The sequence below is a fragment of the Elgaria multicarinata genome, chromosome 3 (assembly GCF_023053635.1).
Source record: "Elgaria multicarinata webbii isolate HBS135686 ecotype San Diego chromosome 3, rElgMul1.1.pri, whole genome shotgun sequence".
Taxonomy (NCBI): Eukaryota; Metazoa; Chordata; class Lepidosauria; order Squamata; family Anguidae; genus Elgaria; species Elgaria multicarinata.
The window spans coordinates 78,838,966-78,853,717 of record NC_086173.1 but is presented as its reverse complement, the minus strand read 5'-3'; the positions used below and the strand labels follow the sequence as shown (position 1 = coordinate 78,853,717).

General features: G+C 41.4%; 1 protein-coding gene across 3 annotated transcripts in view; it reads left to right on the top strand.

The window, feature by feature from the left end:
• Nucleotides 1–14,752, top strand: part of ARHGAP26 (Rho GTPase activating protein 26) — a 299,816-nt gene that overhangs the window by 259,486 nt on the left and 25,578 nt on the right. The window lies entirely within an intron of this gene.

Genomic DNA, 14,752 nt, shown 5'->3' with positions numbered 1-14,752 from the left:
TATAATTATGAGATCCAGAATTCAGGTCATGCCAGACATGTATGAGCAAGTTATTAAATATGCCAGGCACTTTGGAGGTGCAAGTGGGCTACTCATATTAGTTCTTCTGTTTGTTATATTGCCATGAAAGGACCCATGTTTATGTTATTGCACAATTCAGATTTATTACTGCATATTTGGTGACTTAAGCAGGCGTCCCTCTAGGAATAAGCAATGACTCAAGTGCTTGCACGAGAGGTTCCTTTCCTTTCCTTTCCTTTCCTTTCCTTTCCTTTCCTTCCCACTTGAAAATAACAGGAGAGGCATTGGAGGTTGACAACGAAATGAAAAGGGCCCGTGAACTTCCATGAGTGAACAATCATGAGCACATGATAAATGTCTCTGGAGACTGAGAGTTCTTGCTGCCCCTGTGGTTTCTTTCACTTTTTTCCATGACTCAAGACCCATCGGATTTGGATCTGTGCTGGTCAGGGAAGTTTAATTCAGCATCGTCTTCAGGCACTTCTGCTGTTATGGGACTGGAGGCTCAGTGGCTTTACAGATTGCTGCTGCTTGGGATTTAATTATTGTAGATATTGTTTTGCCCCTATGCGTGACCAGAAACTTGAAAGGGAGGCCCCTGCAGTAGGAGATATCAACTTCTCTGGGTTGTTTAGTAAAGGAGAAGAAAAACCTTCATCTGCAGACTAGGGCCACAGCTAGACCTAAGGTTTATCCTGGGATCATCCAGGGTTCGCCCCTGCCTGAGCACTGGATCCCCTGTGTGTCACCTAGATGAACAGTTTTGACCCCTGGACGATCCAGGGATAAACCTTAGGTCTAGCTACGGCCTAGGTAAGGAGAAAGGCCCTTGTAACCTGAATCTTGATTCCAGAGATTAAGCGCTCTCCCCAATTGCATTTTCCGAGGATAGTGTGCAAAGGGGCCGATATCTTGAGGGTGAACTGAAGATTTATGCTGAGGATGTAGCGCATTGTGAGCACTTTATGTATCTTGGTTAATGATCTGAAGCCCTGGGCAAAACTCCTCAATCCAATTCATTAGGAGGCTTATCATGGCATCCCCTTCCTTGAAAGGCCATGCATGCTCAAATTTCAGTGGTTTCTATTTTCAAAATCTTCAGCATCGGTTTGCAGGTATTGTGTTATCACTGCCAAAGCTTTCATAGTTCATTCCTGAGTGAGGCTTAAATCCAAAGCGTCATCTACTGTATTCACTGTACTTGACAGTTTCAGAGAGAGTGTGATCAGTTTCACACCACTCTGCTGCAAGGCTGTCCTCTTGTAGCGTGCTCCATAATTGTTGTAGGGCATCTCTCAGATTTTTATCTTTTCCTTTTGGCACCTTTGACAGCTTTAGGGGAACTTGGTGTCATTTTTACAGTTTCGGACTTCAATGGAGAGCATAGCAGACTCAGAGTTTTTCTTCAGGAAAAGTACAATATGAGGTCCCAGTAGGTTAATCTGTCAAAGCTCCGTTTCATTACTTGCGCATGGTAGGACACTTAACTAGTGGGACAACTTATTTAATGATTATGTGAGTGGGAGAACAATGGTGCTAAGCCACCATCTTGTTTGCAGCCAAGCCATGCCCCTCCCCCCACTGTCTGCCATTCAATTCCCACTGACCTCACATTTAGAATCTATGTATCTATATGTTACAGGATAACATTTCATGCATCTGATTAAGCGGCAAAAGTTTATGCCATTAAAAATGTGTTAGTCTTTAAGGTGCCAGAAGACTCTGGTATTTTTGCTGCAAAGGACTGACACAACTGCCTCTCAGGTGATAGTTGCTAGCTATAAATGAACCAGCCATGTTCACAAGATTACTATTTGTAGAATATTTATACAACAAATTGCAGCTAATCGTAATAGAAAACAATATCATTATCTGACATAATTCAGCTAAAACTCTCTAAATGATCCATTTTTTTTAAAAAAAAAGCTGTTATAAATATAGATCCCTTTAATGCATAAATCCTTAAAATAAAGTACAATTTATAACAAATATAATCTATTGACCCTATTGGTGTGTAACAAAAGTGGGGGTGGGAGAGTTAAAAAGATAAGGAAATTAAAGAAAATGTTGTTACACACAGGCACAACAAACCACTTTTTAATGCATATGAACAACTAACCTCACCAAGAACACAGTTTGTCTATTGAGGCAACATCTCTCAGAAGCAGCTATTCTTATCTAAGGCTTTATATATATTTGGATACCTCACCTGTAAGCCAAATGCTTATCAAACAAAAATATAAGTCTGAATTAAAGTGGATACAACTCTATCAGATTACTCTTTAAAATCCTAAAAAGAAAAATGTAGTAATGTTATTTATTTAAAATTATATTTAGGCTGCCTTTATGGGTACAACTCTTTCAAGCCTGCTTCCTGGGTAAAAAAAACAGACCAAGAAAATACAAATATACAATAAGACACTATAAAAAGAAATTACACCAATAAAAACTGCAACCCACTGATTAAGTCAGTGAAAACAGGTGGGTCTTCACAGCCTTCCTGAAGACCTGCAAAGAAGGGACCTGACCAAATCCTAATGGAAGCTGATTCTAGAAGTGTGGGGCCACCATTGAAATGGCACTCTGCTTTGTGCTCACCAGCCTAACTGCTCTTGGTGGTGGGCATGTGAGAAAGGCCTTTGAGGATGAGCTCAAAGTTTAGGCAGGCTGGTATGGGAGTAACTTGCGCCCAAACCATTTATGTCTTTACAGGATAAACCAGCACTTTAAATTGGTCTTGGAAACATGCTGGGAACAAATGCAATTGTTACAGTATCAGTCATAGGAGCTCTCACTAATATTTGGACAGCTGCATTCTGTCCCATATGAAATTTCCGAACCATCTTCAAAGGCAGTTCCACAGAGAATGGAATACAATAGTCAAATCTGATTGTTACCAAAGTATGGATGACTGAGGCAAGATCTGACTTCTCCAGATAGGGTCACAGTTGCCATAGCAACCTAGGCTGGTAAAAAGTATTCCCGACTACACTGCCACCCAGTTAACACAGTGTGCAGGAGCACACCCAAGCTCCACACTTGGTCATTTGGGAAGAGGGCAACCCCATTAAGACCAGGTGTATTCCTCTGTCTAGACTGATTGGTTTCTCTATTTTTTAAAAAATATTTTTTATTTCTATTAAAATATTTATATCCTGCCCTATTATCACTGGAATCTCAGGGCAGTGAACAGATAAAATCAAACATTATAAACATAAATAATTTACATACCTAAAAACTTATTAAATTGTTAGCAAATTAAAAACAGATTTTTTTTAAAAAAAAAAGCAATTAAAGCAATTAAAAACAATTAAAATTATGTGTAACTGTGGAGAATTTAGCCCTCAAAGGCTTTGATAAAAAGCCATGTTTTAACTTGGCACTGAAATGAACTTAGGCTTCCAAGGGGAGGGCATTCCACAACCGGGGTGCCGCAACAGAGAAAGCCCTCTCCTATGTCCCACCATAATGTATGTCTCGTGTTGGTGGGACGCAGAGGAGAGCTCCCCCAACAGATCTCAAATCTTGGGCAGGCATATATATGGAGAGGCACTCCCTCAAGTACTGAGGTCCCAAGCTGTTTAGGGCTTTGAATGTCATTGCCAACACCTTGAATTCCGACCGTTAGTGTATAGGCAGCCAATGCAATTCTTTTAAGACTGGTGTTATATGATCTTTATAGGATGTTCTGGTCAGCAGTCTGGCTGCTGCATTTTGCACCAGCTGCAACTTCTGAGTCATCTTCAAGGGCAACCCCATGTAGAGTACATTGCAGTAATCTAATCAGGAAGTAACCAGCGCATGGACTACTGTGGCTAGGTTGTCCATGTCCAGGAATGGCCGTAGCTGGCGAATCAGCCAAACCTGACCCCAAGTACTCCGTGCCACAGAGTCCTCCTGGGCCTCCAGTGACAAGGATGGATCTAGGAGTACTCCCAAACTACACAACTGCTCCTTCAGAGGGAGTGCAATCCCATACAGAACAGGTTGCTTACTGAATTCCCAGACTTGGGAACCATCAATCCACAGAGCTTCGATCTTATCAGGATTCAGCTTCAGTTTATTAGCCCTCATCCAGCCCATTGTGAACCGCCCAGAGAGCTTTTTGTGAACCGCCCAGAGAGCTTTGGCTATTGGGCAGTATAAAAATGTAATAAATAAATAAATAAATTACACTGGCCAGCACCTTCACCTCAGCTGACTCTGATGACAAGGAGAAGTAGAGCTGAGTATCATCAGCATACTGATGGAACCCAACCCCAAACACCCTAATGACCTCATGCGCAGTGGCTTCATATAGATTTTGAACAGCATGGAATAGAGCCTTCTGGCTCTCCACAGTTTAATAGCCATGGGGTGGAATAGGAATCCCCCAGTACCACACTCTGGAATTGGCCCTGCAAGTAGGAGCAGTGCCTCCATAACACAGTGCCTCCTACTCCCATCTTGCAGAGCCAATCCAGTAAGATACCATGATCAATGGTATCAAAAGCTGCCGAGAAATCCAGGAAGATCAACAGGGTTGTCTTTCTCTACCCACATACTTTCATCTTGCCTGGATTAAATCTCAGCTTTTTTGTCCTCATTCATTCCAAAACTGCCCCCAGACACTAGTTCAGGCATTCAACAATCTCCCAAGGATCATTAGATGGAAATGAGAGGTATTTCTGAATGCCATCTGCATATTGATGACACTTCTGCTCAGACTTGCAAAGATTTCCCCCAGCATGTAGAGGTTGAAAAGCATAGGGGACAGAATGGCCGTGGGGCGGAGCAGAAGTTTCCCTTGAGACCATTCGTCCAAGACCACCAGAACACTGTGCCTTCTATGCCCAGCCCAGACAACCGATCCAGAAGGATACCATGGTTGATGGTATCAAAAGCCACTGAGAGGTCAAGAAAAACTAACAGAGTCTCACTCCTCCTGTGAATAGAAAACTCTATGTTTGGAACCACAATTAACATGTAAGAATATATCAATTTATGTGGTCTGAATGACAGCAGAATAATATATTAATTCAAACCTATGAGAGAGGGGTCAGTTCAACCATGATGGCCAGGGGGTGAAAGAAGTTCCTTGTGCGTCTTTCCACAATCATTGGGTGTTTTGAGTTTTTCAACAGCCCAAAGCAAAAACTCAGTTGATTTATCTTGTAAATCTGTAAGATGGATAATTAGAAATGCACCACTATAATTGTTATTATATATTACTTTTCTCCAATGCTTTTTTGTGCTCTAATTGTTTTACATACATATAATTTGTAAGTCAGTTATGTAATATATAATTTATTACATGGGCATTTGATAATAAAAACGATGTGAGAGCTGGTAGCGTATGGAGAGCTATCATGACGTAAAAAGTATTTCTCGTTCATATTCAAGCTTCCTATTGCTATGGGTCAGCTATTCCAGAATAAGAATATAGTGAACTGTGGGCAACACAGCATCCAAGCGTTGTTGGACACCAGTTGTGTTCACCAAAATGTTATGTGGATTACATTATCAGCCCATATAGATGCAAATTAACTACTGTTCTCTGTAATTATTCTAATTTAAATATTCATGGTGTTAAAGTAGAATATATTTTAAAGTAAAATATAACATTAGAATTTTAAAACATGATATGCTTTGTTAAGTATGGAACAGTGTAATCTGACTTGGAAGGGACCCAATTCAACCCAACCCAACCACCTGCCTTGAAGGCCAAATTATACATGGTGTTGATTATGTAGTTTGGCCTGCTTCTCTGGTATTTTTTAACCGGGATGACGGGGGAGAGGGGGAGAGCTGGAGCTGGACCATGTCATGGGGGAAGTGGGGTTTAGGCCGTTTATCCTCATGACATTCTGAGTCAGAATTGCCCTCCTCAATGTCAGCTATTCACAATGAGGAAAAAGCTTCAAAGCAGCTGTGGCAGCATTATTTATTTATTTATTTATTTATTTATTACATTTTTATACCGCCCAATAGCCGAAGCTCTCTGGGCGGTTCACAAAAATTAAAACCACAGTAAAACACCCAACAGGTTAAAACACAATTATGAAATACAATATAAAAAGCGCAACCAGGATAAAACCACACAGCAAAGTTGATATGAGATTAAAATACAGAGTTAAAACAGTAAAATTTAAATTTAAGTTAAAATTAAGTGTTAAAATACTGAGTGAATAAAAAGGTCTTCAGCTGGCGACGAAAGCAGTACAGTGTAGGCGCCAGGCGGACCTCTCTGGGGAGCTCGTTCCACAACCGGCATTGTTTCTGACAGTCTTTTAGCATTCAAGAAAGCTATCAAGACTGATCTCTTCCGGCAGGTCTATCCAGTAGAATTTTAGGATATTTTTAGTATGTTTTTAGGATGCTTTTATGATGTTTTTAAACAGTGTATACCATGTTTTTAATTAGTATTTTATGTATTTTATGCTTGTTGTTGTTCCCCGCCTCGATCCAATCGGAGAGGTGGGTAAGAAATAATTATTATTATTATTATTATTATTATTATTATTATTATTATTATTGAAAACTTTGCAACCTCTATGTGCATCCATTGCTGAGGTCCTTGAACTACTCTCAGACTCAGGAAGTCTACTTGGGATTTTAACAAAGCTTCTGTAGTTAAAACCTATTTCTTCTTGTTCTGTTCTTCAGTCAAAAGAGTGCAAGCAAAGGATGCTGAGTCAAACTGTGTGTTTCTTTTTACACAGGGGACACCGTCTGTGTCAGGACCCTGTGTGTGTGTGTGTGTGTGTGTGTGTGTGTGATACAGGCAGTAATGGGGCTTTAACTGCACGCGCACACACGCACACACACACAGAGTCAACCTACACGTTACTTTTTCTTTCTTACTTGCACAAGAGTAAGCACATAGAACTGAATATGAATTGGGACCCTAGCATGAGGGGTAGTGGGGCTTTAACTCCTTGCCCTCTACTGCAGTCACATCTAAAAATTATATCGCCAAAAAGTGATTCATTCAAACAAATGGTCCTAAATCCGATTGGGACCACAGCAGAGGGCCAAAAGCTAAACCCCAAAACTATGTCTGAAAGTGCTTTGGAGGCAGCATACTTGAGTCCTCTAAATGCTGCATATTTTTTTTTACAAGCCTTTAGGCCAGCATGTTGTGCTTTTTAGCAGTTCTGCAGTGCAGCTGCTTCTTCTGGCTCAGCTTGAATGCACCCTTTTCACAGACCAGTTTTTCATTGTGTTACTGCTCTTGCTCCGAGAAATGCACTTCCTCCTTCTATTTCCCAGTGGGTGTCAGGAGGGCATCCTGAGAATGGGGGAGGGCACCTTCCCTGGATCCAGAGGAAGAGCTGCTCAAACAAATCCACCCAAGGAAGAGGCCCTTCCTATCTCCACATTCTGATAGGTAGCTCAGGGATGTCTCTGATAGGGAGCATGTTGGAGACACAAGAAGTATGGAGAACACCGGTCATCTCAGGGCCAATCCATCATCTGGTTTTAGTTGTTAGTTACTTGTTTTTGGCTTTCAATTAAAACGACAACAAGAATAAAACAATGCTTCATTAAAACGAGGAACACAGTAAGACTTTACCAGTAAAACATCAGTATTAAAAGCATCAAGAGACAGTAGTGTTAACACTTTAAAAGAACAGGTTACTTATTAAAAGCTGTCCTAAACCAAAAACGTTTTTAGAATTCATTGAAAGAAGGATTTGCCTAAACATGTGCAGCAGGCAGCTTGGAACCTAACAGGTTTTCCTGAACGGGTTCCCAACACTTCCCCAGCTCAAACAGAACTTATACAATTTCCTAGAAGGCCTTTCTTAGATGGTTTAATTAGACTGGCAGTCAAACAAATCATAGAGCTGTGTCAGTTCCATCATTTTTCAGAGAGCTGCAGGCAACGAAATGATTAGCTTGCTGATTAGAGCGCAGGTGATGGAAGACTTGTGAGGAGGATGACAAAACACATGTAATAAGTAACATTATCAGGTCTACTCTGTGGTGCTAAAGACGGCAAAGAAATCCTACTTCACCACCACCATTACATCTGTGGCCACCAGATCATTTCTGTGTGATGAAGAATTTTTTGTATATTGACCCAGAGAACCAGCATGGAATCTACCAAGGCCCTCTGTCACCAATTTGCATTGTATATCTATCTATATAAATAAAAATGAAAAAGACCGTTCGTTACTGTCGTTATATCTCCGAAAGTTCTTCACCGATTGCTTTGAAATTTTGACACAGCATTGCGTTCGAATACGCGAGCGTTGTTATGTAACTATGTTCTCTATGGGGTCAAGGGTTTGTCTTAAAATCGAAGAAATAGGCCTCCTCAAAACCAGTCCTGCTGATCATTGTGACATCACCAACCAGTAGGCCAATCCGCTGCCTCTGCCTCCTCTCCTATTTGCATGTACTCTCGCAATTGGCTGAGTGAATATAGATGTCACACCTGTGACAGTTACACGTTCAGAAGAAAGGTAACTGCCAGGAGTTTCCACTAAGCTCCTCAACGTAAAAAAAACCCTTTTTTAAAAACCAAACAATCTGCTTTACTTCATCCAAATAATGCCTCGCAGAAGATCACACTTAGGTCATCGTACTCGCGGAGTGGAAGCACTGAGACGAGAAATTGCAAATCAGACTCAGGAAGAACGGGCTTCAGCAAATGAGAAAAAAAGGAAAAAAATGGCTCAAATACGTGCCAAGGAATCAACCAAGCAACGTTCAGCCAGACTTGAGGATGCACGGTTGCGAGCACGGCAATCGCGTACTTCAGCTACAGATCTGCTTTGTTCTCAACATAATGAACGCGAAAGGCTGAGAGTGGCTGAAAGACGTCAACGAGAAACAGCACATCAGCGTCAAACACGACTCCGTGGTAAACAATCACACGATTACAATCGCCTTGCATTCCGGTACAACCCAGCTGATGATTATAGTTTGAGGCGGCATGTTCTCATTGGCACTATGACTGAAGTGTGTCCTTATTGCAAGGCTCTTAAATTTAATGGAGAAACAAAAGGAATGTGTTGTGCTGCTGGAAAAATTAAACTGCCTCAACTTGGAGAACCACCAGAGCCATTACAAACTTTGCTTGCCGGATATACCGCTGAATCAAAGCATTTCCTATCTAACATCAGGAAATACAACTCATGCTTCCAAATGACGTCGTTCGGCGCAGAAATCATCACAGCTCCATTTATGCCAACTTCCAAAGTCAAAGGACAAATTTATCATAAAGCCAGCTCCTTCCTTCCGTTTCAAGATAGTCAACATAAATTCCTACAAATGTATTTCATTGGTGATGGCAATGATGAATTGAATGCACGCTGCGGAATTTATACCGGCATAAAAAGGTCCATTGTTTCAAAACTGCAACAGCTACTTCACGAAAAAAACCATTTAGTACATTTGTTCAAAACAGCAATTGACATGATGCCATCTGATACACACAAGATTGTTATTCATGCTGACAAAACGCCTGCTGGAGAACATGTGTGAAGATTCAATGCTCCAACTATAGACGAAGTGGCAATTGTTATAGTCAGAGATCAATCTTGACAGGACCTTTCAAAGGTGAAGATGTCCTCATTCCTCGCATTCCTATGATTCCAACAGATATGCCATTTCAATTTAAGAGATTGCAATTCCCAATTCGATTGGCGTTTGCAATCACCATCAACAAAGCTCAGGGCCAATCTTTAGAATTGTGCGGTTTAGATCTAGACACAGATTGCTTCTCACATGGACAATTATATGTTGCATGTTCTAGAGTTGGCAAACCAGACAATCTCTATATCTACACAGACAATGGAACAACTAAAAATATTGTATATCCACAAGCATTGTGAAATTAAACATATTAGAAACATCCGCTTTGTCTTTTCTTTCTTTTCAATTTAACCAGACTGAGCCACAGCAACGCGTGGCAGGGTACAGCTAGTTACAGATAAAATTACTTGTATTTGTTCCAACTGGGACACCAGAACTTTATACAGCCCCATCAAATCAATTCATACAGTGTTTTTATGGGAGGATCTTTTCCCACACAAACATTTGGGGGTTATCCTAAGGATCTTCATCTAGAATTTTCTTCATCCGGGGAGGGGCAGATTTCCATTGAGTCCCAAGGGTTAGTGCTGCATAACTTGTTCTACCCACTCTTAGCTCCCGGTCTGGATTGAGATGAGTTCTGAAATATAAACTTCGTCTTCTTTGAAGTTTTAACTTTCCTCTTTGGGGCAAAAGTTAAGCAGGTTCTTCCTTCATGTGGGGCTCAAATGTTTCAATTCAGAGCATACTGTGCCTCCTTCATAGGTGATTAAAAAAAACACCACAGTCATTCTTCTCAGAGAAACAGCTGCCTCATCACCACTTTGGAGCAGATTTCTATTGGGGTCTCAGATATCCCAAATGCTGGTGTATAAACAATAATTCTGGTTATGGGCAGCAATCGTTTGGTCCAACATTCAAAACAACCTTGTGGGGATTTGTGCTACGTAGACTAGTCACAGTACAGACAATTATTCAGAGTTTGCCAATGGACAGTTATCTTCTAAACCAAATGTTGAAAGGGAGTGAAATTTGTGTTTAAATCCGCTGGGTTAATTCTTTATCAGTGCAAATGGCTCTTGCTGACTGTCATGGAACACCGCCCGCCCCAGCATAACTACTGGATAAGTAAAACTGCTGGGTAAACTATTTCCAGTTTCCTTGCTTTGGCTGCATCTGTGTAAAATTGGGATGTTTTAGTCAAGCATGCTTGAAAATTCAGCTTCAGATTTTGTGGTGTTGCCCTGTGTGAGATGGGAGATTGCAGAGCCGATAAAAGTTTAAAGATGGCATTTAGGCAATGCGATCAAAATCAAGAAGAACGTGTCTTATTGTGCACTATATTAATTTAAGTGAAAATGAGGACTTTTGATCTCAAGTCCTCCTGTACTGCCTTGGTTGGGTTTTTTTTTTTTAAAAAAAAAAATCTGGTTTTAAGTGTGCTGTTTTGCCATTGATTGTACAGCTCGAGGTCACCTATATTAACATTCCTGATTCGTTTGCTCAAGCAGCATAGCCTGTAATGCACATGATTCTGTTCTCAAGCTGTGGGGTATTTTGGGCTGCTGACTCATAGAATTCCCTCTTCACAGTGCTTGCCATTTGTGAGAGATTAATATCCTAACCCAACCAAGCTAATTTTAGCTGCCGTCTTTGTTTCCTGCTTTTGGCATTTTTTGTGTCAAAAGAAATCTTTTATATCTTACTTCCCACTCTGCTTCGCATAGGAAGTGTCTCGGCAGCAGAGAGAATACTCTGCAGATGTTATGATCCTTTTTCTTTTACAAGAAGTAAATGTGCAATATATTGTCCTGATGTCAGCAATGGTGACACAAATCTGCCACCTCTGTCATGACCTGAAGAGGAATTTAACCTGCTAGCCCAGTTTGGATGAAAATCTATACCAGCCTACCTCAACTGGATGCTTTCCAAATGTTTTGGACTATGGCTCCCAATATACACTGGCTATTGATTTTGCTGGCTGTTTTGCTGTGATGGGACTTGTAGTCCAAAACATCTAGAGGGCACCAGGCCGGGGAAAACTGTTCCTCTCCTAGTAGTGTAGCTGCTGCTGCCCTGAAGGGGCCTTCCCCCTATTTTGTGTGTGTGTTGTGTAGGATTTAGCAAAGATGTGCCCTTTCCTTTCCCACCTATGTCGTTTTATTCCAGGGAACAAAGAAGTAGCCATACTATTTATTTATTTATTTATTTATTTATTGCATTTTTATACTGCCCAATAGCCGAAGCTCCCTGGGCGGGAGTACTCAGTACTTCTCTTGGGGATCTCTGGGTTGAAGTATCTAGTGAAAAGCGTCTAGTGAAAAGAACACAAGGCAATAGCCCCAGCTTCCAAATGAAGATTCTTTTTTGCTAATAAGCTAAAGGGAATTCTGATTCAGTAAATGGAACTTGCAGTTGAGTGGAAATGGCACGTTCTTTCCATTAGAGGGCAGAAATAGGCTTCCATCGATGTCCAACACAATGTGTGTGCATTGTATACTTGCTCTCAACCTTGGTATCTTCTGACAAAGCATGGGATAGCCCATAGCTCAGACTGGAATAAAACAGCCAGGCAGTTGTTCAAATATATGGACAGTATGTTCAGCCTTTTATTTTCTTTTGATTTGATTTTTCTTTTTTTAAGTGCAAAATGTGTACTTAAAAATGTGTATTTCAAGTAAGCCAAGGGCATTTGGTTGTGGGTATTGTTTTTGAAACCGTGGAAAAATCAGAGTAGGTCAGCAAGTTTTAATATGACAGCCATTTTTAATCTGATGGCTATTTTTAGCAAAATAGGGAGGAGGAGGAGGAGGAGTGAGTTGGGGAACTGATATTTGTAGAAATGCTTTTAAAGCATATTTATTGGACTCTTGAATGTAGTTCCTGTGGCAATTTGAATGTCCTGATGTAATAGCTTTACCAGTTGCTGGGGAAGCGAACAATGATGGGGCTGGGCTATTGCTCTCTTCCTCTGCTTATGGCCCTTCTAGAGCCATCTGGCTGGCCACTGTTGGAAACGGGATCTAGCAGGGCTCTTCTTCTGTCCCTAAGGGTGCAATCCTATGCATGTTTAGACAAAAGGAAAATCCTACTTCTCCCAGCATGGCTGGCTGGAGAATGGTGGGAGTTGTAAGACTTTTTTCTGGGGTGCATAGGATTGCACCCTAAATCAATAAAGAGATTTTTCCTGAACTCAAGGAAAAATTTCTACCAGCAGTGTCCTTTTACCCATATTCAGTATCTGAAAACTCAGTTGATGTAAATGTAGTTTCAGCTAATTCCAGTTCAGTGCCTTGGTACATTTAATCTAATTTGACTATTGTCAGCCACTGCCCCAGAAATAATCTTTATCCATTTCTGTACACACATGCTGCTTCCCCCATAAATTGCATATTCAGAGAGTTTTTAAATAAGTAAATAAATAAGATGCTGCACTTCAACAACTGCACCTGTGTATCCACACCTATCACAATAAATGTGCTGAATCTAATTTCTGCTAGAAGATGAAATTAGCGGAGTATTCGGGTGAATGGGGTCACAGATGCAGCAGTACAAATTCATTGCAAAAAATAAAAGAAAATGAATGCATGACAATAGCCAGGAAGGAGAAAGTGAGGTTTTGGTTCAGACTTGTCAAACCCTTGAACTTCATCAGTGGCACTGGGGACTGGAGCACAAATAGTGACACAAAACAAGATACCTACCGTACAGACTTTGCACCCCTTTGTCACCTAGATATCAGCAGCCGATCAGATGAAAAAGCTGATGTGGACATGGTCTTCGTCTGAAAGAGTTAAGTCAGCCATGAGTTCCTGAGGACTTGTTTACACACTGTGTTTCTAAAAGGATTACATGTACTTTCTAGGTAGCACAGACACATAGATTGGTTTCTTCTCCAGAGCAGAGAGATTGGACACTTCATCTTTTTTTTTTTAAGTAAAGGTTTAGGAATCATACTGATGTCACTTATTGTTACTAAGAGATGAGAGCGTATCTGAGTATTGCATGTGAATGGGCTTATCAGTGCAGTGAATCCCTGGTTGATTAATCTTCTGAAGGTGTATTGGTATACTTGCTCTTTTTTCTGTGGGATCACATGCACTTTTTCCTTATTCATGACTCTCATAATCTACGTGGTGCTGGTGTTCTAAGTCAGGGGTAATCAGAAAGTATAACTCCAGACGTTTTAAATGTCATCCCCCCAGTATTCCTGACCATTGGCCAGGGGCTTCTGGGAGCTGAAGTCCAAAACATCTGGAGATCTTCCTTCTGCCATCCAGTGTTCAACATGATGCTGGTCCAGCCACCAATCTCTACTATGGGGATACTCATGCAGTCATTTTAGACCTTGCAGTTAGCCCAGACCGAGGATCATTGCTGGTATTGCATTCATTCTTTCGCACCATAGCAGTTCCTTCCTTTTCCAGGGGGTGGGAAGCCACTTATGTGCTGTTTCTGCCTTCTGCAAAAGACTCAACCCCTCCCCCGGATTATCTGGCACACGAAGATGACTTAATGGGAGTGGGGTGGTCTTCCTTCACTTCTCACGGGAGACTCATATAGCTTTGTGCCCCACTCAAGTAAAGCATGCCAGAGGACTTGGAGGAGCCACTGGGTCTTGCTTAATTCCATGTAGAGCTTTGGCAGGAGGCAAAAGCACTGTGAGCCTGTTGCACAATTTCTGCTAATAATTAAGCCAGTACAGAGCGAGGCAGATTCCCTCACTTCCCCCCAAGTTCTCTGCAATTAACAGAAATCTCACAAGTGGGGAGGCACTTGGCGGAAGGGGCTGGCACAACTGGTGAACTTCCAAGAGGATTCGTTAAGCCCTTATTGTTAAGCAGTTGAATACTCAATGAGGAGCATGAGCAACATTTCTATGTGGCTGTGTCCTTAATGCCTTGCTAATTATGACAGCCTCACACATCTCACAAAGCAAAGGCACATATGGGCAGAAGTCAATGCCTCATGGGTGGGGGCAGGAATATTAGCTTTTTCCTTTGCTCACAGCCGTATTTTCTCTAGCCCCGCTAGCCCAAATAAGATTTGACAATTGCCATGTTGTGGTGCAGCTTCAGAGTCAAAGCCTTTGCAGTTCCAACCAGCTGCTGTGCCATCATTTTTAAACCATGGGGAGAATCCAACGGCATGCTTACGCCCCAGCCGATTCTCTTCTGCCCCTGCCGATTGCATTGCAGAAGCAACC